The following is a 25,884-nucleotide window of genomic DNA, read 5'->3' on the forward strand; positions in this document are numbered from 1 at the left end:
CCAGCAACCAACCCCCTAATTTAAATTATCATTCATTGTACAGTATGGACCTGAATGATAATCATTCACAGCCTGGAAACGGTTGGAAAATGGTTGGCATGGTTTGGTTATCAAACCTCTCCAGTTAACCTGAGCACATTTCTGCTAATGACCTGCTGTGACTGGAGATCACATCCACACATCGATCGGGCAGTGCATGGAAGTTCTCCTCCCTTTCTCCCAGTCAGATGGTAGGATAACTATCCTAATCATGCAATCTTGGGCCAGCTTAGCTCCCTCCAGCAGAAGACAATAGCTGGGCCTGGAGCAAATTTGTGAAGTAGGTAGCGCTAACAAATGTTAGGACTGTTGGACCAAGGTAAATTGGATCTAATAGATGCTGCTCTAGCAGGTCTAGTTTTCATTGATTAGTGCTAGCAAAAGAGGGAGGAGTTAAAAATAGAATGGAAAGCAATTTACATATTGAATTACAGCACTACTATTTACTTCAGATTTCAAATAACCTACACAAGTTTGATATTGCCATGTTCAGACGATCTTACTAATTGCATTTATGTAAATGAATGGGCTTGCACTAGCAGCAGAATTTTGAAAACCTTTTTTCCCAATATGTCACTTATTAGAAACGAAAAAAATCTATTCCGTTACAATGCCAAATGAAAGCCCTAAAACAAGAAAACCCACTATAGAACCAATTCCAGATGGTGTACAGGCAGATGTGGGCTTTGTCCCGCAGTGGAACAGTGACATTACATGGCTGCTGCTCTTTCTCTATATTTACCAACCATCAAGTAAAATAAATATTGAACATTTAAAACTCTCCCGTGACAACAATGGGCTGAATTAAGTTTCTATGGGGGAGATTCAAATATTGGTGATGTGCAGCTGCAATGTTCAGCCATGCAAATCGTCATATACTACGGTGGATAAGCATTGCTAATTTCCCTGAACATTTCTATGGGGTACAAGGGAAAATGTATGATGTTACTAGTTTTGTAGTGCCGTCATGGAGCGTTGAATCGTCCCTTATCAATTGTTGTAGCTGTTGTATTCACTGGAAAAAGTACTTATTTAAAGGCCCATGCACACTAAAAAACTTGAAAGGTGAACAATGTAGAACAGGGGTGGCCAACCAGTCAGAGGCAAAGAGCCAAAAAAGATCTGTAGTAAAGGGGTGTGGTCTAGTTTTCACAAAGCCACACCCCATTTTGTGCGCACACCTTTCGTTATGATGTTTGTAGGAGTATGACCTTCTGTCATAACTCCGTTTTTAGTTATGTTGTACAGTGCCACATACATATAATGCCCGAGTACAGTGCCACGTACATATAAAAATTTCAAAAAAATGGGTGCCTCCACACTGCCAGATACATATATGCCCCACAGTGCCAGATACATATATGCCCCACAGCGCCAGATACATATATGCCTCACAGTGCCAGATACACATTTCCCCCCAGTGCCAGATATGCCCCCAGTGCCAGATATATATGTCCCCACAGTGCCAGCTATGCCCCTAGTGCCAGATATATATGTCCCCACAGTGCCAGCTATGCCCCTAGTGCCAGATATATATGTCCCCAAAGTGCCAGCTATGCCCCCAATGCAGTGTTCCCACAGTGCCAGATATACCCCCAGTGCCAGATATACATGTCCCCCCAGTGCCAGCTATGCCCCAGTGCCAGATATATATGCCCCCACAGTGACAGCTATGCCCCTAGTGCCAGATATATGTCCCCAAAGTGCCAGCTATGCCCCCAATGCCAGTGTCTCCACAGTGCCAGATATGCCCCCAGTGCCAGATATACATGTCCCCACAGTGCCAGATATACATTTCTCTAACGTCCTACTGGATGCTGGGGACTCCGTAAGGACCATGGGGAATAGACGGGCTCCGCAGGAGACTGGGCACTCTAAGAAAGATTTAGTACTACTGGTGTGCACTGGCTCCTCCCTCTATGCCCCTCCTCCAGACCTCAGTTAGAATCTGTGCCCAGCCAGAGCTGGGTGCTTTTAGTGGGCTCTCCTGAGCTTGCTAATAAGAAAGTATTTTAGTTAGGTTTTTTATTTTCAGAGAGCTTCTGCTGGCAACAGACTCTCTGCTACGAGGGACTGAGGGGAGAGAAGCAAACCTACTAACTGCGGCTAGGTTGCGCTTCTTAGGCTACTGGACACCATTAGCTCCAGAGGGTTCGAACACAGGATCTTAACCTTGGTCGTCCGTTCCCGGAGCCGCGCCACCGTCCCCCTCGCAGAGCCAGAAGACAGAAGCCGGCAGAAGCAAGAAGACATCGAAATCGGTGGCAGAAGACTCCTGTCTTCACATGAGGTAGCGCACAGCACTGCAGCTGTGCGCCATTGCTCCCGCATTACACCCACACACTCCGGTCACTGTAGGGTGCAGGGCGCATGGGGGGGGCGCCCTGGGCAGCAATTAAGTACCTCCTGGCAAAAGCAGCATATATACAGTTGGACACTGTTATATGCATGAGCCCCCGCCATTAATTTTACACAAAATCGCGGGAGAAGCCCGCCGCTGAGAGGGCGGGGCCTTCTTCCTCAGCACTCACCAGCGCCATTTTCTCTCCACAGATCCGCTGAGAGGAAGCTCCCCAGGCTCTCCCCTGCACGATAGAGAGGGTGAAAAAGAGAGGGGGGGCACATAAATTTGGCGTAAAAACAATATATACAGCAGCTACTGGGTTAACACTAAGTTACTGTGTGATTCCTGGGTCATATAGCGCTGGGGTGTGTGCTGGCATACTCTCTCTCTCTGTCTCTCCAAAGGGCCTTGTGGGGGAACTGTCTTCAAATAGAGCATCCCCTGTGTGTGTGGTGTGTCGGTACGTGTGTGTCGACATGTCTTAGGTAAAAGGCTCCACTAAGGAGGAGATAGAGCAAAAATGTGTGTGAGAGGGTGTCTCCGTCGACAACGCCGACACCTGTTTGGATATGTGTAAGAGCTGAGGTAAATTTATTGCACAAAAGATTAGAGAACAGACAGGAAATCTACCCTTGTCTGTCCCTATGTCACAGAGACCTTCAGAGTCTCACAATGCTCACTATCCAAAATAATAAACACTGATATCGACACAGAGTTTGACTCCAGTGTCGACTACGATAATGCAAAGTTACAGCCAAGATGGCTGAAAGGTATTCAATATATGATTATTGTAATAAAAGATGATTTGTATATCACTGATGACTCATTTGTCCCTGACACAGAGGGGGAAATGTTAAGGGGAAGAAAGCTGAGGTAAATTTCCCTCCTCCTCATGAGGAAAAAGAGCGGGAATCTCCAGACAAGAAACTGCAGCTTCCCACAAAAAATTCTCAAGCAGTATCCTTTCCCCACTAGGGCCAGGATGTGATGGGAATCTTCCCCTAGGGTGTCCAGTTTGCACAGAAGGTAGCACTAGCTATTCTCAGGGATCCTGCAGATAGCGTGCACATTCTAGTATACTGCTCAGACCGGCGATTGTGTCGGCATGGGTTTATAGCGCTGTGGCAGCGTGGACAGGTACCTTATCAGCAGAGATTGAGACCCTAGTATGTGTATATATATATATATATATGTATATATATATATATGTATATATAGAGATATATATATATATTAAAGATGCTGTCTTAAGTGATAGGTATATATATATATATATATATATATATATATATATATATTAAACATGCCCAAAGAGACATGAGTATACTGGGTCCTAGAGTCAAAGCTATGTCGATTTCTGCTTGACGTGTCCTGTAGAATATGCAATGGACAGATGATGCCGACTTAAGAGGCATGTGGAAGGCTGAGGATTGTGTGGAGAAGGGTTCTCGGACCTGGTCTCCACAGCTATAGCTGGTAATTCTGATATTTTGCCTTATATTCCTGCACAGCCTAGGAAAGCACGACATTATCAAATGCAGCCTTTCGAATAAAGAAACAAGAAAGTCCGAGGTGCGTCCTTTCTTGTCAGAGGCGGGGGCAGAGGAAAGAAGCTGCACAACACAGCTAGTTCCCAGGAACAGAAGTCCTCCCCGGCCTCTACAAAAATCCACCGCATGTCGCTGGGGCTCCACAGGCGGAGCTAGGCCCGGTGGGGGCACGCCTTCGTAAGTTCAGCCACAAGTGGGTTCACTCCCTGTTAGATCCCTGGGCAATCGATATTGTGTCTCAAGGATACAAGCTGGACTTTGAGAAGATGCCCCCTCACCGACGGCCCTGTCGGCTTCCCCCCACGAGAGGGAAACAGTATTAACTGCAATTCATAAATTGTATCTTCAACAAGTGGTGGTCAAGGTTCCCTTCCTTCAACAAGGAGGGGGTTATTATTCGACCATGTTGTAGTCCCGAAACCAGACGGTTCGGTCGGACCCATATTGAATTTAAAATCCCTGAACATATACCTGAAAGGGTTCAAGTTCAAGATGGAATCGCTAAGAGCGGTTATTGCAAGCCTGAAAGGGGGAGATTTTATGGTGACTCGGGACATAAAGGATGCATTCCTTCATGTCCCCATTTATCCACCTCATCAGGCGTACCTCAGAATTGCGGTACGGGATGGTCATTACCAATTTCAAACGTTGTCGTTTGGTCTCTCCATGGCCTTGAGAATATTCACCAAGGTAATGGCGGAAATGATGGTGCTCCTGCGGAAGCAAGGTGTCACTATTATCACGTACTTGGACGATCTCCTCATAAAAGCGAGATCAAGAGAGCAGTTGCTGAACAGCGTATCGCTTTCTCCGGAAGTGAAACGGCAACACGGCTGGATTCTATATATTCCAAAGTCGCAGTTGGTTCTTACAGCTCATCTGCCTCTCCTAGGCATGATCCTAGACACAGACCAGAAAAAGGTTTATCTCCCGATAGAGAGAGCTCAGGAGCTCGTGATACTGGTCAGGAATCTATTAAAACTAAAACAGGTGTCAGTGCATCACTGCACTCGAGTCCTGGGAAGGAGGGTGGCATCATACGAGGCCATTCCCTTCGGCAGGTTCCATACCTTCCAATGGGACTTACTGGACAAGTGGTCCGGATCACATCTTCGGATGCATCGGTTAATCACCCTATCCCCCAGAGCAAGGGTGTCTCTCCTGTGGTGACTGCAGAGTGCTCACCTTCTCGAAGGTCGCAGATTCGGCATTCAGGACTGGGTACTGGTGACCACGGATGCAAGCCTCCGAGGGTGGGGGGCAGTCACACAGGGAATAAATTTCCAAGGGCTGTGGTCAAGGCAGGAGACTTGCCTTCACATCAATATCCTGGAACTAAGGGCCATATACAGCGCCCTAAGTTAAGCGGAGACCCTGCTTCGCGACCAACCGGTTCTGATCCAGTCAGACAATATCACCGCAGTGGCTCATGTAAACCGCCGAGGTGGCACAAGGAGCAGGGTGGCGATGGTAGAAGCCACCAGAATTCTTCGCTGGGCGGAGAATCATGTAAGCACACTGTCAGCAGTGTTCATTCTGGGAGTGGACAACTGGGAAGCAGACTTCCTCAGCAGGCACGACCTCCACCCGGGAGAGTGGGGACTTCACCAAGAAGTCTTCATGCAGAATGCAAATCGACGGGAACTGCCACAGGTGGACATGATGGCGTCCCGCCTCAACAAAAAGCTAAAAAGGTATTGCGCCAGGTCAAGGGACCCTCAGGCGATAGCTGTGGACGCACTAGTAACACCGTGGGTGTTCCAGTCGGTCTATGTGTTTCCTCCTCTTCCTCTCATACCAAAGGTGCTGAGAATTGTAAGAAAAAGAGGAGTGAGAACAATACTCATTGTTCCGGATTGGCCAAGAAGGACTTGGTACCCGGAACTGCAAGAAATGCTCACAGAGGACCCATGGCCTCTGCCTCTCAGACAGGACCTGTTGCAACAAGGGCCCTGTCTGTTCCAAGACTTACCGCGGCTGCGTTTGACGTCATGGCGGTTGAACGCCGGATCCTAGCGGAAAAAGGCATTCTGGATGAAGTTATTCCTACGCTAGGAAGGACGTGACAGCAAAGCATTATCACCGTATATGGCGAAAATATGTTGCTTGGTGTGAGGACAGGAAGGCCCTACAGAAGAATTCCAGCGGGGTCGATTCCTGCACTTCCTACAGTCAGGAGTGACTATGGGCCTAAAATTAGGGTCCATAAAGGTCCAGATTTCGGCCCTATCCATTTTCTTTCAAAAAGAACTGGCTTCACTACCTGAGGTTCAGACATTTGTTAAGGGAGTGCTGCATATTCAGCCCCCTTTTGTGCCACCAGTGGCACCTTGGGATCTTAACGTGGTGTTGGGTTTCCTGAAATCCCATTGGTTTGAGCCACTTAAGACTGTGGAGCTAAAGTATCTCACGTGGAAAGTGGTCATGCTGTTGGCCTTAGCTTCGGCTAGGCGTGTGTCAGAATTGGCGGCTTTGTCATGTAAAAGCCCCTATCTGGTTTTCCAGATGGACAGGGCAGAATTGCGGACTCGTCCGCAATTTCTGCCAAAGGTGGTGTCATCTTTTATTTTGAACCAACCTATTGTGGTGCCTGCGGCTACTTGTGACTTGGAGGATTCCAAGTTGCTTGACGTAGTCCGGGCTTTGAAGATTTATGTAACCAGAACGGCTGGAGTCAGGAAGACTGACTCGCTGTTTATCCTGTATGCATCCAACAAACTGGGTGCTCCTGCTTCAAAGCAAACTATTGCTCGCTGGATCTGTAACACGATTCAGCAGGCTCATTCTGCGGCTGGATTGCCGCATCCAAAATCAGTGAAAGCCCATTCCACAAGGAAGGTGGGCTCTTCTTGGGCGGCTGCCCTAGGGGTCTCGGCATTACAGCTTTGCCGAGCTGCTACTTGGTCGGGTTCAAACACATTTGCAAAATTCTACAAGTTTGATACCCTGGCTGAGGAGGACCTTGTGTTTGCCCATTCGGTGCTGCAGAGTCATCCGCACTCTCCCGCCCGTTTGGGAGCTTTGGTATAATCCCCATGGTCCTTACAGAGTCCCCAGCATCCACTAGGACGTTAGAGAAAATAAGATTTTACTCACTGGTAAATCTATTTCTCGTAGTCCGTAGTGGATGCTGGGTGCCCGTCCCAAGTGCGGACTTTCTGCAATACGTGTATATAGTTATTGCTTAATAAAGGGTTATGTTATGTTGGCATCCATTGATTGATGCTCTGTTGTTTGTTCATACTGTTAACTGGGTAAGTTTATCACAAGTTATACGGTGTGATTGGTGTGGCTGGTATGAGTCTTACCCTGGATTCCAAAATCCTTTCCTTGTAATGTCAGCTCTTCCGGGCACAGTTTCCTTAACTGAGGTCTGGAGGAGGGGCATAGAGGGAGGAGCCAGTGCACACCAGTAGTACTAAATCTTTCTTAGAGTGCCCAGTCTCCTGCGGAGCCCGTCTATTCCCCATGGTCCTTACGGAGTCCCCAGCATCCACTACGGACTACGAGAAATAGATTTACCGGTGAGTAAAATCTAATTTTCCCCCCAGTGCCAGATATACATTTCCCCCCCGTGCCAGCTATGCCCCCAGTACCAGATATACTTGTCCCCACAGTGCCAGCTATGCCCCTAGTGGCAGATATATATGTCCCCAGTGCCAGCTATGCCCCCAATGCCAGTGTCCCCACAGTGCCAGATATGCCCCTAGTGGCAGATATATATATGTCCCCAGTGCCAGCTTTGCCCCCAATGCCAGTGTCCCCACAGTGCCAGATACGCCCCCCAGTGCCAGATATACGTCTCCCTAGTGCCAGCAATGCCCCCAGAGCCAGCTATACTTGACGACGACCCCCCCCCCACTTGCTACTCACCGTGTGGCTGCTGTCTGTGAGGGGAGGAGAGCGCAGCGTGCGCCTCTCCTACCCCTCACTCTCCGGCGGCTGTGTCTCCCTTCTAGGCGCCGGTCCGTGAGCCAATCAAAGCTCGCGGTCCGGCAGCCTTAGCTGCCGGTCCGCGAGCTCTGATTGGCTCACGGACCGGCGCCGGAGAGTGAGGGGCAGGAGATGCGCACGCTGCGCTCTTCTCCCCTCACAGAGAGCATCAGCACGGGAGTAGGGGAGGCCAGGGCAGCGGTGGCCAGGAGCCGGCTGAGCCGCATGCGGCGGATGAAAGAGCCGCATGCGGCTCAAGAGCCGCGGGTTGGCCACCCCTGATGTAGAAGATGAGCAATTTCACTTGAACTCCCTGACAAACCAGACTGAGTGTACACACTGATGAGCTTTTTTACCAACGATCTGAACGACGAATGCTTTGCTCTAAAGCAGTGTTTCCCAACCTCGGTCCTCAAGGCACACTAACAGTCCTGGTTTTAGTGATATCCAGGCCTGAATACAGGTGACTTAATTAGCACCTCAGTTATTTTGATTTAACCATCTGTGCTGCAGACTAGATATCACTAAAACCTGCACTGTTGGTGTGCCTTGAGGACCGCGGTTGGGAATGCCTGCTCTAAAGGGATTGAGGGGATTAAGCTGCATGCATGGAAGAATGACAACCTGCTTCAAACGACCATGGGTGCGTGCATTGTTCATCGTTTGATGTGTACATACTAGAACAATTTGATCGTTCCAATCTGTCATTATAGCTCATATCTACAGAAAATATCTTCTAGTTTGTATGGGCCTAATTTGCTTTTCTATTGATGCAAATCTCCCCCTCGTGGCAGGTCTCTTTGTGAGCCTTTACCAGAAAGGCAATGCTTGAACTCACTGACACTTAGGTGTATATTTACTAAAGGTAGATTTCTTTATAATTTTTAAATCGATTAACAATCAATTAAATTAACCTTTAGTAAATAAGAACCCAGGAATCAATACGGTGAAAATAGTGACCAGAATTTTTTTTTATATATATATATATATATATATATATATATATATATATATTATTTTTTTTTTTTATTTATTTATTTTTTTTCCATTTGTATTTACATGTGGAGGAAATCTAGCTGCAGCTGATTGCATTTTTTTTAAAGACTTGTAGCTCCATAAATGAATTACACTTAAAGGAGGTTGATTAGGGCAACTATAACTTTCAGACAGATATGGTAGCCGCAATCTGCGCAATGAACAAACCTACAATCCAAGTTGACAAACACTATCCTCGATGTTCGTTTTAATAATCACTTTGGTTGTGTGACAGCCGTGTTGCACGTTGTTGACATATGACATTACATGTGTGTGGCCTACTTTCTACATAAGCTTCTGGTTACAATACCAGTATGCATACAGTGCATTGTGTAAATACCACAATCTGTCCTGTTATCCAGTGTAACACATTGAAAGCACTGGGTGCCTCTCCTTTTGTAAATTGTGACTTATTTCCTGTGTCTGAACATTGTACTTTTAATTTGTGGAATAGAAATTAGTCAGCATAGATTATCAGCTTTCCTTTTTAACCAATATGTTTTAGGCACACCTTTTTCATATCATTTTGAATAGTCATTCTTGAATGCATAGTCAGATGGGTATTGTATCACAAAGTCCTTGTGTACGTTTTTTGTAATACCCAGTGAAAATGTTGTTTCTGTTAATATCTGCCACTTTATAATTCTTACTGTGACACATTCTGTTGATATACAAAAAGACACGGCATACATTCTGTTTTTTGGCATACTGCTGGCAGATGTACCCCTTCATTCTGCAGTTTTACCATAATCAGTTGCTAGTATGTTGTTAGGTTCGATTCAGGAGGGAGGCAAAAGCTGGAGCAGCAAATGTTTTTTCACAGGAGTTTGGATGAGGTCTGTTTTGATCAAATCAAGCAGATTTATTACGCAGTGTTTGTATTTTTAGCCAAATTGCAGCAGCTGTGTGGCTCCTGGAATAATCACAGGCTCCATGTGATATAAGGATTTTAAAGCCCTTCCCCTACTTTCTTTTTATTTATAGCATGTGTTGCTGAGAGGAAAAAAATAATTCATGCAGAGATACAGTGATGTCATTTATCTTTGAATGAAATTGCGTAGTCTGCTCTCCGCTTAATGTGTCCGGATTACACTTTTTCTTACTTGATTGCATTTCACTTAGCAATCCGCAAAGCACTTTAACATACCAACATAAATGATTTCCTCAAAGTGATTTGTTCATAAACCTTCTGTCTCTCAGTTAAAGACAGAAACTCTATCATAAAAAGTGACTAACAATTGAGAAGCAAATGATGTCTCTGAAATTAATGCCTGAATGGTCGTGTAGATATGAAATATATTCCAACCTTTTTAGATGTTTTCCATCTTTTTGTCATCTTTGTACAGTACTGTATATATATTTTTTTTTTCTTTTTTAAGGTTCAACTTATTATTTTCCACCCTCCAGTTACAGTTTGTCATGATGCCTCACTTGTTATGGCATTCAGAAGGGGGAGTGCAAGTCTTTTTCTTTTTCAAAAGCTAAGCCCTTAACATAGGGTTCCTGTTCTAGATGTTTCCAGTGACAAGCGGACATCTGATAATGTGAAATCTCTTTTCCATGGTTATCAGTGCTGCTGCAACTGTAATTAACAAACTACCATACAGTACATAAATGTGTCACATGAAGGCCAGCTTCATATTAGGATTTAGCGTTTACGTTTGATGCAGGTTTTTTTACATGTCTAATAGGAACATATAAAAGATAATAAATGTAATGTTTCCCCTTAAAAAAAAAAAAAACAAAAAAAAACATAAAGTGGTAATAGATGTCGGCAAGGATTTTCAGTTGCCAGATTAAATCATAATGCCAAAGGCTTGGTGCTTCTATGCAGGTCACAAATCTCCAAAGCACAATCGATTATGCTTTTTATTTAACATACACTATAAGGACAAAAGTATTCAGATGCCTGACCATTAGGGACTGTAATGACATTGTATTCAAACACTTACTTACACTTTTTACACTTTAATATGGAGTTGTTCCCCCTTTTGCAGCTATAACAGTTTTCACTCTTCTTGGAAGGCTTTCCACAAGATTTTGACATATTCCTGTGGGAATTTGTATCCATTTATTCTGTAGAGCATTTATGAGGTCAGGCACCGATGTTGGACGAGTAGGCCTGGTTCGCAATCTCCTTTCCAGTTCATCCCAAAGGACTTTGATGAGGTTGAGGTCAGGGCTCTGTGTAGGTCAGTCAAGTTCTTCCACACCAATCTCATCAAACCATGTCTCTATAGACCTTGCTTTGTGCACTGGGGCATATTCATGTTGGAATAGATAAGGGTCTCCCCCAAACTGTTGTCACAAAGTTGGAAGCATAGCATTCTTCAAAATGTTTCCACAAAGTTGGAAGCATAGCATTGTTCAAAATGTCTCGGTATGCTGAAGCATTAAGATTGCCTTTCACTGGAGATATGGGGCCTGGCCCAAACTCTGAAAAACAGCCCCATACAAAATCCCTCCTCCACCAATTTTCACAGTTGGCATAATGCAGTCAGGCAGGTAACATTTTCCCAAACCCAGACTCACCCATCTGACTGCCAAACTGATAAACGTGATTCGTCACTCCACACAACACATTTCCACTTCTCCACAGTCCAGTGTCATTCTGCTTTACACCACTCCATCTGACGCTTGGCATTGGACTTGGTGATGGCTTGCATGCAGCTGCTCAGCCATGGAAACCCATTCCGTTAAGCTCCCATCACACAGGTTTTTGTGCTTACATTAATGTCAGTGGAATTTTGGAACGCATCAGCTATGGAATTGCAGAGCGTTGGCTACTTTTATGCACCATGCGCCTTAGCAGTCGTTGACCCCGCTGTGTGATTTTACATGGTCTTCTGCTTCTTGGATGAGTTACTGTTGTTTCTAAACGGTTCCACTTTCGAATAATATTACTCACAGTTGACAGTGGAATATCCAGCAGGGATGAAATTTCTCGAACCGTCTTATTGCAGAGGTAGCATACTATCACTGTACCGCACTTGAAGTCACTGAGCTCTTCAGAACGACCCATTTTGTATCACAAATGTTTGCAAATGGAGACTGCGTGTCTAGGTGCTTGATTTTATACACCTGTGTCAACGGGTCTAATTTAAACACCTGAATTCCTGAATTCAATAATTAACAGGTGTGGCCAAATACTTATGTACATATAGTGTATCTGAGATTTTTTTTTTTCCTATAATAAACATACTTAGGGGTCATTCTGACCCGTTTGCACGCAGCGGTTGTTCGCTGCGGTGCAAACGGGTCAGAACTGTGCGTGCACGGCGTTGCCCGGCGGCAGACGTCACCAGGCAACGGAGCGCCTAGCGTGAGGAAAAGACGCAACACTGGACAGAGAGAAGATTAACAGCGGAGTGGCGGTCCGGGGCGGATACTCACCATTTTCAGACGTTTTCGGGGAGTGCTAAGAAGAACGCAGGCGTGTCCAGGCGAACGGAGGGCGGATGTCTGAAGTCAGGACCGGGACCTTCATCGCTGGATCCGTCGCACTGGGTAAGTAGCTTCAGGGCTAGTCTTGTAGGAAAATTTTTAGGCATAGCAGGGCTGCACAAGCGATCGCAGCCCTGCAATGCTAAAATACACTCCCCCATAGGCGGGGATTAGTTGATCGCAGCAGCAGCAAAAAGTTGCTGGCTGCTAGCAACTCGGAATGACCCCCTTAACTTTGAAAACAAAGCATGTTCTTTTTATGAGGTAACTTGTCTTCCTCGTTTTGGTCTCCCCCCAATAGTCCTGCTCCCTTTTCACATCAACAGTCAATTCCCTGAATATGTCTTCTTCCACCTCTTTATTGTTTTGGACTTCAATAACACACTCCTCTGACCACCTACTCTCCTTTAGCATTACCTCCCTCGTTCACCCTATCACTCTATCTCCTAAGACTACTCTTTCTACTCTTTCCTGGCACTTATCTCTGACCTACTTTCTCCAAAAAAGCTCACACAGTGCTGAACACCCCTGTACTTTGTGTTCATTCGGTCATCCTATAGCTCTGCTATAAACAATCCTACTTCTAATATTGCATCTCCTCAGTGGCCTCCAATCGTCACCAACTCTTTGCTAACTTCAGCTCCCTCAACTTGCCCGGGATAGGGCCATTAGGTGGACAGTCATTAAGTCGACATGGGCTTTAGATCGACATAGCAAATGTTGACACATGAAAAGGTCGACCTGAGTTTTTCACAATTTATTTAATTTTTTGAACTTTTTCCATACTTTACGATCCGTGTGGTCTATGAGCCGAGAGCCATGCGAGGGGACGCGGTGCACTAATTAGGGTTCCCGGTCACTTTTCGAACAAAACGACACACAAAAATAAAACATGTCGACTTGATGTCCATGTTGACCTTTTCCAGGTGTCGACCTACTGCCTGTTGACCAGTAGTGGTCTACCACTAATCAGTGTCTACCAAAGTAGGGTCGACCCAGCAAACCCATTCCAACTTGCCCTATCCCCATTCCTTCCTCCATCAATGCATTTGATTTTGCTAACCAAAAATTAGGACCTATTCAGCATGACATCTTATCACTTCATGCCCCAACCCTCTACCTCCGCTAACCATGACTGCCAACTTTGTCTTCTTTTTTTTTTTAATCTTCTTTCCACCTTTCACCTGCCCCTTTGACCCCATCTCTCTGACCTCCTCCGATCCCTCTCCACTGAACCATGCTTCCACATTACCCACTTTCTCTCTCTCTCGTGGCACCATCCTTTAAGCATGCCTTAGTCTCACATTCTTAAGAAACTCTATTTTAGCCCCTCCTTCCTCACTGACTGTTATTTCATATTACCCTTTGCTTCCAAGCTCTGTCAGGTAGTATACATCCAAGTACCTCATCTCCTTCCTCTTCACTCTCTCCAGTCTGACTTTCTATCCCTTTCATTCCACCAAAAATGCTCTTGCAGATTACCTCACTGCCTAATTGCAGGCCAGTTCTCTACTTTTATACTTATTGATGTCACAGTATTTGACACTGTGGACTACCCCTCTCTCTTTCAAACCCTCCACTCCATTTGGCTTTGTGACGCAGCTCTCTCCTGATTCACTCCCGATATGTCTAATTGCTCCGTATCTATATCTTCATCCACCTCCCATCCAATTCCCTCTCCTGTCAAGGTCCTGTCCTTGGCCCCCTATACAGGTCTTCTCTTGGTGAGTCATGCCCTTACTCATCTTGGAGGCTACTAAAATTCCCAATCATGCTTTTATATTTTCTTGTCTCGAGTTACTGTAATTTGCTTCTCTTTGGCCTTCCTAAATCCAGCCTTGCCTCTCCCCCATCTCTCTTCAGCTCTACTGCCCATCTTATTTTCTCCTCATTGATAGTCACTCCACTGGCTCCATATACCAGTCAGACTGAAATTGAAACTAACTCACTTAGAAAGTTCACATACTCGCTGCTCCTCCCTACAGATGTGTCCCGCTATAGCTTTGCTGGGTATAGCAGAGTGCTGTAGCGGGATCGCCATGCGTGCTAATCGTGGCATGATGCATGCATACGCATTGCCGCCATCTCCCATTGCAGTGTATGCATAGCGTGACTGTGCATATGCATGCATCCCACTAAGCTGCAAGTTGTATGTACGTATCGCAGCAACAACATAAGAGGACAGATCTGTAAATCTTCAGCCTTGTTTCCTCACATACTGGAACACATTCTCCAAGTGTTTGACACACACACACTCCTGGCAATGATGATCATCAAAATGGCAGTCATTTACTTTCCGCATACAGTATATACAGTATAAATGCAGGGGAAGTAGGGGGGAGTAAAAAGACGCAGTTAATTGGTGTGGGTAAATTTACTAAAGTGGGAGTTTTTTTAGAACCTGTGATGTTGCTCATAGCAACGAATCAGATTTTACTTAGTTATCCAGCTGCTTCTAGAAGATAATAGATAGAATCGTATTGGTAGCTATGGGCAACATCACCAGTTCTAAAAAACCTCCCACCTTAGTAAATTTACACCATAGTGACTTAAACTAGGCATACACTGTACAATTATCTGGCAGATCATCTGGCAGCAGTTTGAGTATTCTAAAATAAAATATTTTTTTTAAATAAGTAGCTGTGAAAGCAGGGAGTATGCTGCATGCCCTAAAACGTCCCCCATGGTCATCTAGCTGGTAGTCCGGCAAAATATTGACGATACATTCAAAATGCAATCGGTAGTAGAAAATAAACCTGTAATTTCTGTGTGAGTTGGAGAATTTCTGCACAAGAGACACGGGTCACTGATGTCACATTATATTACTGGATTCTTATTTTTTTTTTGTCATAAGTTCATATGACTAGTGGAACCTAGAGGTAATCATTAACTTTTTAACATCTCTGAAGTTACAAATCGGTTTAACACTGAACAATGTATTATATCTTCAGGGGCAAGACTGAAACTTTGGGGACAACAAAGGGAGGAACGACCTGCAACCCTTACATAACTGAGCTGGGCTCTCGTTTCTTAATACATTGCTGCCTATTGCTCTGCAATTGCTACACGGAAAGGAAGGGAATATTACCTTCAAGCATAATTTAGTTTAGAGAGCGAGAATGCTGGCTTGCACGCATGACATGCTGAGACTTAATATACCATGCAGTGTCTGTACTCCCACATCAGGGAGCTCATGAAGCTTCTAACTGACCAAGGCCACTGTGCTAATTTCTTCTGTGAGAGGCATTCAGAAATGATGGACAGGGAAACAGGGCGTTACAGTAGGCAGATACACAAAACCTGGCAGCCCATGTGTGCTCCCATTGTTGACTTATAAAAAAAAAAAATCTCTATATAAGGGGTTTGGTTGTCCTTTAATACTTCCAACATTTCAAATGGCCATCAAGTGACACTTACAATTTGTTAAAATGATTATTATTTTCTCTGACTGCCTGATTTTGCTTTTTTATTATTATTATTATTATTATTTTATTTTAAACATTAAAACAGTAAAACAAGGACATACATAATCACAGGAGCATGAAACATAGGGGGTGATTCAGACCTGATCATAGATGTTCTAAATGTAGCACATCTATGATCAGTTTCTCTGATATGCGGGGGCACGCCCAGCACAGTGCTCGTCAGCCCCGTATGTCAGGCCCTGCCCCCCCACACAGGTGCGAAAGCATCGCACAGCGACAATGCTTTTGCACCCGGCAAGTAGCTTCCTACCTGCACAGCCTAACTTGCGCTGGCAGACGGCTACCAGCCGCGTTCTGGGTCGCAGCGGCTGAGTGTGAAGTCCCCAGCAACGGTACAGTCATGCATGCGTTGTCCGAACCGTGCCCCACCAACAGCGGTCTAACCCTGTTGGCACGCCCTCTCCCGCCCGCGACCGCCTCTGCCTGTCAATCAGGCAGAGGCAATCACAGCAGTGAGATGCTTTTGCATCTCACTAAGTGCGCATACGCAGTGCGACCACTGCACGTGTGTACTTTAGAAAGGGCATCAGGCTACGATAGCTGCCGCTGCAGCGAACGGTTTTAAATTAGGCCCATAATTTGTAGAGACAATAAGAGACTTATCTGTTCAACAGTATACATAAGTCTAATGTACAGTATGTGGAAGCTTAAATGCTATCGACATTAATAGAAGCAATTAAATAATCATCATGCAAGGGTATCACAAGAATAGGTACAAACTGGTATAACAGAAGACTAGGGCTCCAGGGGTTTGCAACAACCAGGCAAACAAACCTAGGCAGAAGCAGGGTCCGTTCTTAAGGGGTTTTTCTCTTACGTCCTTGGGGATACTGGGAGTCCATTTAGTACCATGGGGTATAGACGAGTCCACTAGGAGCCTTGGTACTTTAAGAATTTGATAGTGTGCGCTGGCTCCTCCCTCTATGCCCCTACTACCAGACTCAGTTTAGAAAATGTGCCCGGAGGAGCCGGTCACGTCGCTGGAAGCTCCTGAAGAGTTTTCTGCATTTATTTTATCTGTTTGTTATTTTCAGGCATGACTGGATTGCACCAGCCTGCCTGCTTCGTGGGATTTAGGAGGGGGTGAACGGCCCAACCTCTTGAAGGGTTGATGGGTCCCGTTCCCCGCTGACAGGACACTAGCTCCTGAGGGAACTATTCGCAAGCCCCACCACGGCGAGCGTACATTCCCACAGCACGCTGCCACCCCTAACAGAGCCAGAAGATAGAAGAGTGGTGAGTACTAAGCCTGCGTCACAGTTAGCGGGTTGCCGCCCATTATGGCGGCATGAGGGTACAGAGACGCACGGCATCTGCTGGGTCTCCAGACTCCGTACACATTGCAGACGCACGGCTTCTGAGGGAGCGAATGGAGTCTCAGTACACTATATGTGTACACAGCACCCAGACTGGCATTACAGACTTAAAAGGGGGCTGTCTCCATTTTAGGCACAAAATTACCTCATCCAGTATAAAAAAAGTGCGGGAAGACCGCGCGCCATTGAAGGGCCATGGCTTCACTATGAGTGGATCCAGCAGCTCACCAGCGCCATTTTCCCTCTGCAGTGGACACAGACGCTGACTGATAGGGACGTGCAGCTTCTCCAGAGACACTCCAGATTACCTCAGCGGTACCAGGGGGTCATAGCAGTGGGGGAGCGCTTACTAGTGTACTAAGTTCCCAATTTGGGAACTTAGTCTGCGACCCGGCTAAGCTTGGCATTAGCAGTAAGGACGCTATGCGCTATCTCCATACTATCTCTGTGTCTCACTGGAAGGGCTCTTGTGGGTTAATTGTGCATTTAACCTGTCCCTGTGTGTGTGTGTGTGTGTGTGTGTGTGCTGTCACTGTCACAGTATGTCAAAGAGTGTGTTTCATGTAAGGCACAGTGTTCCTCTTCTCCAGGGGGTTCACTACAGTGTACTCATTGCAGTGTACCCTCCCAGGCTAGTGGGGCAGAGCCAGCTTGGCTGGACTCCATTAGGGGAATGATTTCCAATATTTCTACTAAATTGTCCTGCAATGAGAAAGGGACGCAATACTTAAGACAATCGATGACTGAGTTTTTGAAAAGAGACTCAGTACCTAAACCAGCGTCTCAGTCCCCTGCCATTTGTCCACAAAAACGTCATTTGGCCCATATCCTGCAGTCTGACTCTGATGATGAAGGGCCAGACATGGAGGAGGGGGAGGTGGACTCAGAGGTGGGGGAGGCTACTCTGTCACAGGGAATAGAGGCTCTCATAGAAGCTATCAGAGATGTTCTGCATATCCCTGATAATGTGACAGAAGAGACTGAGGAATCTTATTTTAATATAAAAAAGAAATCCTTAGCCACTTTTCCTGTATCAAAGGAACTAAATACCCTGTTTGAAGAACCGTGGGTTAATCCTGATAGGAAATTTAAAATCCCTAAAAGGTTGATATCATTATTTCCTTTTCCTCCTAGGGATAGGAAAAAATGGGAAAATCAACCGATAGTAGATGCATCAGCTGTCACGGAAAATTGTATTGCCTGTCCCGGGTGCAGCCTCCCTAAAAGACGGCTGATCGTAGAATTGAGAATACACTCAAATCTTTGTATACAGCTGCTGGGGAGGCCCAGAGACCCACTATAGCATATGGGTGTATTACTAAGGCCATTGCAAAATGGTCAGGTAACCTACTTGAGGGATTAGATACCTTGCCTCAGGGGGAGATTATTTTACTCCTGCAACAGATACAGGACTCTGCGAATTTTATGGTGGAAGCCATAAAAGAAATAGGCTTGCTTAATGCATGCACCACTGCTATGGCAGTGTCAGCACGCAGAGGCTTATGACTATGCCAGTGGACTGCTGACATGAACTCCAGGAAAGGCATGGAATGCCTACCCTTCACAGGAGAGGTCTTATTTGGAGATGAACTAGACAAATGGATCTCCAAAGCTACTGCAGGTAAGTCCACATATCTTCCTTCTGCAGCTCCCCCAGCCGGGAAGGCCTACTCAGGACCTAATCTGCAGTTCTTTCAAACTGCCAAGTTTAAGGGCAAAACCAGAGGTTCTTTTACAGCCACCAGAGATGCCTGGAGGACTGGCAGGTGGGAGCCCGACTAAGGGGGTAATTCCAAGTTGATCGCAGCAGGAAATTTTTTAGCAGTTGGGCAAAACCATGTGCACTGCAGGGGGGGCAGATATATCCTTTGCAGACAGAGTTAGATTTGGGGGGGTTATTTTGTTTCTGTGCAGGGTAAATACTGTCTGCTTTATTTTTACACTGCAATTTAGATTGCAGATTGAACTCACCACACCCAAATCTATCTCTCTCTGCACATGTTATATCTGCCCCCCCTGCTGTGCACATGGTTTTGCCCAACTGCTAAAAAATTTCCTGCTGCGATCAACTTGGAATTACCCCCTAAAATTTTTCATTCACATCTGGACAAGTTCATGCCAGGATCCCTGGGTCATAGATCTTATTTGCCAGGGCTACAGACTGGAGTTTCAGGAGCTCCCACCTCACAGATTCTTCAAATCAGGCTTACTAGTTTCACAAGAGGAAAGTGTAACCTTACAGGATGCCATTCAAAAACTGGTACAGACTCAGGTCATTGTTTCAGTTCCACATCATCTGCAAATCAAGGGATATTATTCCAACTTGTTTGTAGTACCGAAACCGGACGGTTCAGTAAGACCGATTTTGAACCTCGAGTCGTTGAACCCGTACTTACGAGTGTTCAAATTCAAGATGGGGCCTCTGAGAGCAGTGATCTCAGGTCTGGAGGAGGGTGAATTCCTAGTGTCGCTGGATATCAAGGAGGCGTACCTTCACATTCCGATCTGGCCGCCTCATCAGGCTTATCTACCATTTGCACTGCAGGACTGTCACTACCAGTTCCAGGCCCTGCCATTTGGTCTCTCCACGGTACCGAGAGTGTTCACCAAGTTAATGGCAGAGATGATATTTCTACTCCACAACCTGGGAATGAACATAATTCCGTACCTGGATGATCTTCTGATAAAGGCACCATCCAGGGAGCGGTTGTTGGACAGTATTGGCCTCTCAACAGACTACTCCTGGATCACGGGTGGATTCTGAACTTACCAAAATCTCACCTGGAACCAACGCAGAGGCTTCCTCTCCTGGGAATGATACTGGACAGAGAGTGTTCCTTCCCTTGGAGAAGGCTATGGTAATCCAGTCAATGGTTCGGGCTGTCCTGAAGCCAACCCGGATCTCGGTGCATCTGTGCATTCGCCTTCTTGGGAAAATGGTAGCCTCTTACAAGGCGCTTCAGTATGGAAGGTTTCATGCGAGTCCTTTCTAGCTGGATCTGTTGGACAAATGGTCCGGATCGCATCTTCACGTGCACCAAAGGATCTGTCTGTCACCAAGAGCCAGAATCTCCCTTCTGTTGTGGCTACAGACTTCTCACCTCGTCGATGGTTGGAGGTTCGGGGATTCAGAATTGGATTCTGCTAACCACAGACGCAAGCCTCAGAGGTTGCGGAGCAGTCACCCAGGGGGTGCAGTTTCAAGGAAGACTGTCAAGTCGGAAAGTCGTCCTTCCAATAAGCATCTTGGAACTCAGGGCAATCTACAACACCCTTCTGCAGGCCTCATCTCGGAATCAGGCCATTCAAGTCCAGTCGGACAATGTAACGGCGGTAACATACATAAACTGACAGGGCGGAACGAAAAGCAGAGCAGCAAAGTCAGGTGTCAAGAATTCTCCTCTGGGCGGAAAAACACGCCGTGGCGTTTTCGGCGGTCTTCTTTCCGGGAGTAGACAACTGAGAAGCAAACTTCCTCAGCAGACACGACCTGCACCTGGTGCTGCAGTTCCTCCAATAGGACTGGTTTGAACCGTTACAGGAGGTTAACGTAAAGTACCTTACGTGGAAGACCGTCACACTGTTGGCCTTAGCTTCAGCAATACATGTGTCGGAGCTAGGGGCATTGTCTCACAAGAGCCCCTATTTAATTTTCCATGAGGACAGAGCTGAACACAGAACTCATCAGCAATTTCTTCTTAAGGTGGTGTCCGCGTTCCACATCAACCAACCTATCGTGGTTCCGGCTGTTTACGGACACCTCTACTACTTCAAAGTCTTTGGATGTTGTGAGGGCTTTGAAGGTGTACGTAAAGCGGACAGCTCGTCACAGGAAATCCGACTCGCTGTTCGTTCTCTATGATCCCAATAAAATTGGGTGTCCTGCTTCTATTGCACGCTGTATCAGGCTCACTATCCAGCATGCTTATTCCACGGCAGGGTTGCTGGTTCCAAAATCTGTACAGGCCCACTCTACTAGGTCAGTGGGTTCTTCTTGGGTGGCTGCTTGAGGTGTCTCTGCCGCGCAGCTACTTGGTCAGGTTCGAACACATTTGCAAAGTTTTACAAGTTTGATACTTTGGCCTTCAGTTTGGTCAATCAGTTCTGCAGAAACCTCAGCACTCTCCCACCCGGTTTGGGAGCCTTGGTACTTCCCCATGGTACTAAATGGATTCCCAGTATCCCCAAGGACGTAAGGGAAAATAGGATTTTAATTACCTACCGGTAAATCCTTTTCTCGTAGTCCGTAGGGGGATACTGGGCAACCGCCCAGTGGTTTGTTCTTCCTGCACTGTTTCTTAGTTAAGTATTCTGGTTTGTTCAGCTGTTGCTGTTCATGTTTCAAGTTTGGTTAGCATGGCTTTCCTATTGTTCTGTGTGCGCTGGTTCTTAATTTCACCACTTTCCTTATCTATCCTTCTCTCAAAGTATGTCCGTATCTTCGGGCACAGTTTCCTAGACCCGCCTATACTCCGTGGTACTAAGTGGATTCCCAGTATCTCCTACGAACTACGAGAAAATGATTTACTGTTAGGTAATTAAAATCCTATTTTTATGTTTGTGTTTTTGGGTTTTTTTTTTGCTAATGACGAATCCTGCCATTTGGCCCAAATGCATCAAACTTATTCAGCATTTCTAGCCAAATAAGTGTATTTCTCATGTGCAATGGTGGTGTTTACTAGTACAAGCCAGCTATGGAACACAAGGCCTTCATGCGCCATCCAAGAATTGGCAATGAATACCCTTAGTCAACATGCAAACATCGAGGACATATTGTCTGGTTTACTTGTCTAATATCTTCTTGTCTATGACACCAAAGATGCAGACTATGGGAGTGAAAAACAGCACTGGGAACCCCTGTAAAAGATATCATCCTAATTATTCTGTCCCAAAAGGCACTACTCGGGGACATTTCCACAGGAGATGCCAAAATGTGTCCACGGAGCTTCCACATTTAGGATTTTGGGAATCATCCCAACCACCCACCAAACCATCATAGGCGCACTGGAGTGCATGCGGAAAGTATTCACAGTGCTTCACTTTTCCCACATTTTGTTATGTTACAGCCTTATTCCAAAATGGAATAAATTCATTTTTTCCCTCCAAATTCTGCACACAATACCCCATAATGACAACATGAGAAAAGTTTTTTTTGAGATTTTTGCAAACTTATTAAAAATAAAAAACTAAGAAATCACATGTACATAAGTATTGACCATGCCAGGCAAGTGGTTAACCGGCGAGGGCCGACGGAAAGCAGAAAGTTTATGGGAAGAGACCTGAAGATTAGAAGGGGCATCATGGACCTGAGTGCATGTTGGAGTTGTAAGAACCTGTAGAAAGGGGTAGTTGGGAGGCTGAGTACTTGATGCAGCTGGGGAACTGATTTGGACGTATTGGTATCTCACGTGACATCATAGTGTCTTTGTGTTGTGCATGTACATATTCATTACATGCTGAGTAGTTACCAACCTATTTTTAAACTTACTTTGCATGTTAGGCCAGTAAAGCAGGTGTGTCATGGTCATATCTCTTGCTTGTCTGTAGCATGCATCGCCAACAAGATGGATTGAATATATGCATGTTAGCATCTCGGGTCTTCAAGAATTTGGTATTCGGACCCTTAGTCCCTTGTATAAAATGTCATTCTGTATGATGCTCTTTTCTCTAAATGACCAGTAGCCCCTCGCGATAAGTGGTGTCTCTTCTTTTAAGTCTGCCTATTCAGCCATTACAATATACTCAAAATCTGCAGGCTCTCATCAGACATGGTGTCCTGCCGACCTGATACAGTTGCTGATCAGTGACATTCAGATAATCTGCCTGGCTAATCTGTGCAAAATCAGTTTGCTTCTGAGGCATGGTGCAGACTGCTCCAGACAGGGTGTTTTAACTGAGGTGGGCAGACTCCAGGTGGGCGCCATATGGAAAATAATGAAACCGGGGAAAAGCAAATGGTATGTTCAAGCACTCCCTTTATAATCTGTGCATAAATCTGCTCAATTGGAGTCAATACCCTTGAAGCAAATCCAATTTATTGTATTGGGCCACATCCAACTCCTGACGGTATCCGGTCTTTAGGTCGACACTCATTAGGTTGACCACTATTGGTTGACGCAGTCACTAGGTCGACGTGAGTTTTTTGTAATTTATTTACTTTTTCATACTTTACGATCCATGTGGATTACGATTGGGAATAGTAACCTGTGCCGTGCGTAGCGAGGCACCTTGCCCGAAACATGGCGAGCGAAGCGGTGCACTAATTGGGGTTCCCGGTCACTTTACAAAGAAAACACCCAATTAAAAAAAAAACAACAACTCATGTTGACCTTTTTCCATGTCGACCCTATCTGTGTCGACATAATGACCGTGTAGGGCTATTTCATGTGTCAGCCTAGTCCCTGTCGACCAATAGTGGTCAACCTAATGACTGTCGACCATACTTGCCTACCTGACCCTCTCCATGAGGGAGAAAATGCTCTGTTCCTGGACTTTCTTGGTAATGTATGATTGCCATCACCTGTGGTGAAACACCTTTCTTATCAATTAACTAGCTCACCACAGGTGATGGCAATCATACATTACCAGGAAAGTCCAGGAACAGAGCATTTTCTCCCTCATGGAGAGGGTCAGGTAGGCAAGTATGCTGTTGACACTGATCCACACCCCTCCTCACACCGTGTATCAGATTTATTCAATAAAGAAAAACACTGCATGCTAGTTCCAAGAAGCAATGTTATGCAAACATAGATAAAACAAACTACACCCCCATTACAGGAAGCTACACCTTATAAACCCTTACATGAAACCACTAGGTGGCGCCAAAAACACAGGACTAACAATACACTAGCAGATGCAGTTATCACACACACACAGTCACAGAGACACAGTAACAGATCAGCAGACCTGTGTGCCGTGGCAGCTAGACTTGTGACAGTTCACACTGCTGTGACTTGGTCTAACCATTGTTTCTAATTTTATTCATCCTGTAATTCTGGCATTGCTTCCTTTAATCCTGGGATTAAAAACCTGGGCTTTTTTGCAAGTAAATTCCTAGTGGTAGCCCCATTGTCCTGTTTGCACACTCCAGACAGAGTGCACAAAAAATGTCTCTCAATTCATGTATAGTTCGCAAAATGACATTTGTGTTCTTATAGTTTGTTCTGCCATTTGCCATAAAGCTTGTCTCATTTTATACATCAAGAAGTAGTTGACTGGCAATGTGTTGAACTCATGAGAGATTTCACATTGCTGTATTGCATTTGTTAACTTGGCCTTTGGCTTATGGTTCTAAAAGCATTAGTTGTGTAGATGGCTGATCACTGCCACTTCAGCTGGAGAATGGAATTCATGCTACAGATGACCCTTAAATGTTTGTAATGTACTTAACCCTCAAACTTCCGCATTTTCAACAGCTGTCCTTCCAAATATTTTCATACAGCAAAAAGGAAGTTGTATTTGATAAGTAAGTAACACTTTTAAGCATTATGTGGTATATAATATAGACATACAGACATATAATATACACATACAGAGTTCAGTCCGGCGTTAGCACAAACATAATGCAGCCACTCAGGTGCCTTCCATGTTATATGAGCACAACAGTTAGAGGAACATGTACTAAGCAGTGATAAAAGCGGAGAAGTGAGCCAGTGGAGAAGTTGCCCATGACAACCAATCAGCTGCTCTGTATACTTTTGATAGTATGCAAATTATAAATGTTACGTCAATGCTGATTGGTTGCCATGGGCTGCTTAGTACATGTCCTCTTTGGTTCCAAGGAATATTGGAACATAAACCGTATCACTCATAGGATTTCATAAAGATGAAAAAGTGTTGTGTTTTGTTTTTTCAAAGATTCACAGCGCTTCCAAAAAGCATTAATACATGCACAAATAGAGTACATCGCCCCATCCAAAAGGTCAAAAGTTTGAGGACTATAACCCTTTTCCTTAGGACCAAAAAAGGTATTTGTCTCGGCACACGCAAACAAAGAAGCATGCTTCTTTATGTGTATATGTGCATGTATTAATGCTTTTCAGAAGCACTGTGAACCTTTGCAAATATAAAACCACGTTTTCATCTTTATGAACTATAACTAGGACTTTACTTTCCTCCTACAATTGTAGCAACCTCTACAGCTGTGCTTCAAGAAACGGGGATCACAATTCTCTGTGAGGTTCCTTCTAATTCTCTTCAGATGTAGGAAGTATAGCTACTGCAATAAAGTGAAGGTAAATCCACTAAGATAATGACAGTTGCTGCGAAGCTCTATAATAAGACCTGCCAGTTTGTTTCTTCCCCTTCCATACTACTTTTTTCCTTTGCTCTTTTGAACCTTCTGTTCTTCCTTTTTATTAGGCTATATTTGCTTATCTAATATATTTATGCTCTTCCTTATTTACACTGTTCTTCCCCCATCTTGTATTTTAGTGTTTGTTACTTTCCCTGAGCTACTTTATCCTCTTCTGTTTTATTTAGCTTTTCCTTTTACCATTAGTTGAGCCCATATTTCTTCATAGGCAGATCTATAATGCACTGCTGCAGAAGCTAGGTCCAACAAGTACGCCATGTGCGTACGGAGTACCTCCTGTGATAAGAACCATGGTCTTCCATCCTCTTCAGAGCCAGAACAGACAGATGTTTGCTCTAGTGATGTTTTACCATCCTTGTGTCTGCCTGGTAATAAAATAAGATTGAGATGAGAAAGTGGGTCAGTTTGTTTAGTGGGCCCCTGC

General features: G+C 45.1%; 1 protein-coding gene across 5 annotated transcripts in view; it reads left to right on the top strand.

Annotated features, from left to right (window-relative positions):
* Positions 1 to 25,884, top strand: part of MBP (myelin basic protein) — a 384,529-nt gene that overhangs the window by 140,242 nt on the left and 218,403 nt on the right. The gene's annotated exons all lie outside the window — the stretch shown is intronic.

Source organism: Pseudophryne corroboree, chromosome 5, assembly GCF_028390025.1.
Source record: "Pseudophryne corroboree isolate aPseCor3 chromosome 5, aPseCor3.hap2, whole genome shotgun sequence".
Lineage (NCBI taxonomy): Eukaryota > Metazoa > Chordata > Amphibia > Anura > Myobatrachidae > Pseudophryne > Pseudophryne corroboree.